Here is a 2773-nt window from a genome sequence, read left to right on the forward strand (position 1 = left end):
TCCCGGGGTCTGAAAGAGCTTTTCTCACGTCTACTTAAATAATATTTAGTGGCTGGGAGAGGTGTTTCTGTCACTTGAGGCTGGATTACCCTGGAGGGCATTTATCTAGTAAATGTTAACTTCAGTTTTCCCACTTTTCCATTGCTCTGATCTGCCACCCTTATCAATATCCTGATGGCCTTTTTCACCCAGCTCCCCAACCCCCCCTCCTCTGAAAGCTGTCAGTCCATTTTCTAACTATTAATAATTTTTTTGAGAGAGAGTAAGGGAGGGAGGGAAGGAGGGAGGGAGGGAGAGAGAGAGAGAGAGAGAGAGAGAGAAAGGAAGAAACAAAGAAAGAAACAAACAAACATCGGTGTATGAGAGAAACGTCAATTGGTCAATTGGTTGACCTGGAATTGGACACAACCTTGGGTGTATGGGGTTGATGCTCCAACCAACTGAGCCACACCAGCTTATTTATTTATTTATTTATTTTTTCAAAAACTATGGGACACTTCGTGAATTTGTGTGTTACCTTTGCATAGGGGCCATGCTAATCTTCTCTGTACAGTTCCAATTTTATAGTATACTAGAGGCCCGGTGCATGGATTTGTGCACTGGTGGGGTCCCTCAGCCTGGCCTGTGGGGATCAGGCTGAAACTGGCTCTCTATGACATCCCCCAAGGGGTCCCAGATTGTAAGAGGGTGGTTCTCGGGTGATGCACCCTGGAATCGGGCTCCCTTCTGGGTGTGTCACCTAAAAACTGCAGCTGCCAAGTCACCACAGCTCCTGCATTAAGCATCTGTCCCCTGGTGATCAGTGTACATCATAGCTACCTGTCAGAGCGTTTGCCCTCTGGTAGTCATTGCATGTCATAACTACCGGTTGAATGGTCAGACAGTCAGATGATCGCTTAGGCTTTTATATATATAGATGTGCTGCTGAGCTGAGCACCTAATCACCTATTTAAAAGCCCTATCTCTTAATAAAGTCACATTCTGAAGTCCTAAGAGTTAGAGAAACATACAGATTTGGGGGTAACATAGTCTAGTCTATTACATTACTTCATATATATTTTTATTGTGAAATATTTGACATGCTTGTAGATGAACAAGAAGATAATATTTACATTCCAGCATCCTACTTTCTGGATGATAGCCAACTCCTTTCTGGCCACAGGTGTGAATGATGGAGGCAGTCTGGTATCTTACAAGATGCGCCAGACTTTGACTCCGAGCTCTCAGTCTGTATCCTGGCTCTGCCAGTTCCCAGTCATGTGATCTTAACCACCCCCAGCGTCAGTCTCCTCTTCTGTACAATTGGGATAATAACACCGGTAGTGAGATTAGGTGAGATCATGTGGGTGTCTCCCATAATGTGTGCTATGAAGTAGACATCAGAAAATGCCAGTTTAACCTGCCAATGGGAAGGTATGTTAGTAATAAGTATTTCAAGTTAGTGATAAGGGCCCGGCTGGAGTGGCTCAGTGGTTGAGCGTCGACCTATGAACCAGGAGGTCACGGTTTGATTCCCTGTCAGGGCACATGCCTGGGTTGTGGGCTCGATCCCCAATGTGAGGCATGCAGGAGGTAGCTGATTGATGATTCTCTCTCATCATTGATGTTTCTATCTCTCCCTCTCCCTTCCTCTCTAAAATCAATAAAAACATATTTTTTAAAAAAAGTTAGTAATGAGGGAGGGCTCAAGTACTGACAAAGCTCTAAAAGTTACCGAGTGTTAAACATTTTTAAAAATAATCTTAATATTATTTATACAGACTGCCACCCCAGCCTCAGGTTTATTTCAGCTCAGTTAAGATTGGTGGTTTACCAACCTTTTTTCATTTGAAAATTTAAGGTTTGATATATTAAAGTATTTGTATATAAAGCACTTATTTACAATCTAAAGTTTTGAGACTTCACTGAGTTTTTTCAATTCTTGCCCCCAAATTCTGATAGCTAATCACATTGTGGGGTTGCCTGATTGCTGTTTTCCCTGAGAGTTATGTTACCTCGGCTTTAAAATATGTCTTTACATAAACTATCTTGATGTCTCAGTGTAATGACAGTGGTGACTTCTGTGAGGTATTTCATAAATGGGCCTGGAAACATCATAGGAATATAAGTTCTCCTTTCAGGACGTGAAGAGAGCATTCACTGGTGAACAAATGCAAGCTATGGGAGCACAGAGAGTGGTGTTGAATCTTCAAGATCCTTCAGGAATCCAAAGCCCAGAATTAGAGCCCTCATTTCTGGTCTTGTCTAAGGAACAGTCATGACCACATTTTCAAGTGATCAGCTGTTCCTTGCCTTTTTCTGAGGTTGTTAGAAATTATGGCCTTCGGTGACCCACAAATCTGCTTTCTATTCTTTTTTTCCAGGGCAAATTGTTTTCTCTGTTTCTCCATCCTACTTCTGTTAGGCATCTCTCCTGCTCCCATCACCGTGCTCTCCTCTTCCTTCCTCTGGCCTCATTCCCAGTTTCTGTTTCAACAAGCCTGCAGCCTGCATACCTCTTGCATCTCTGTGTCTGGGCATCTGCCTTGATCAGCTTTTCTGTCTCTCATTCATTTATATACTCAATCTCTCTCCTCCTTTCCCCTCTCTCCCTCTCTCTTCTCTTTTTTATTCTTTTACCTTTTAAAATATATTTTTATTGATTTCAAAGAGGAAGGGAGAGAAGCAGAGAGATAGAAACATCAATGATGAGAGAGAATCATTGATGCCTCCTGCATGCCCCCTCCTGGGGATCAGGCCTGCAACCTAGGCCTGTGCCCTGACTGGGAATTGA

At 42.9% G+C, this 2773-nt stretch overlaps 1 non-coding gene across 1 annotated transcript; it reads right to left on the reverse strand.

Annotated features, from left to right (window-relative positions):
• Nucleotides 1–482: 482 nt before the first annotated feature.
• Nucleotides 483–584, reverse strand: LOC111825741. The gene has a single exon (XR_002828934.1). It is a non-coding gene; the product is annotated as a U6 spliceosomal RNA (small nuclear RNA).
• Between the last annotated feature and the right edge of the window lie 2189 nt (nucleotides 585–2773).

The sequence above is a fragment of the Myotis lucifugus genome, unplaced genomic scaffold (genome assembly GCF_000147115.1).
Source record: "Myotis lucifugus unplaced genomic scaffold, Myoluc2.0 scaffold_38, whole genome shotgun sequence".
In the NCBI taxonomy this organism is placed as follows: domain Eukaryota; kingdom Metazoa; phylum Chordata; class Mammalia; order Chiroptera; family Vespertilionidae; genus Myotis; species Myotis lucifugus.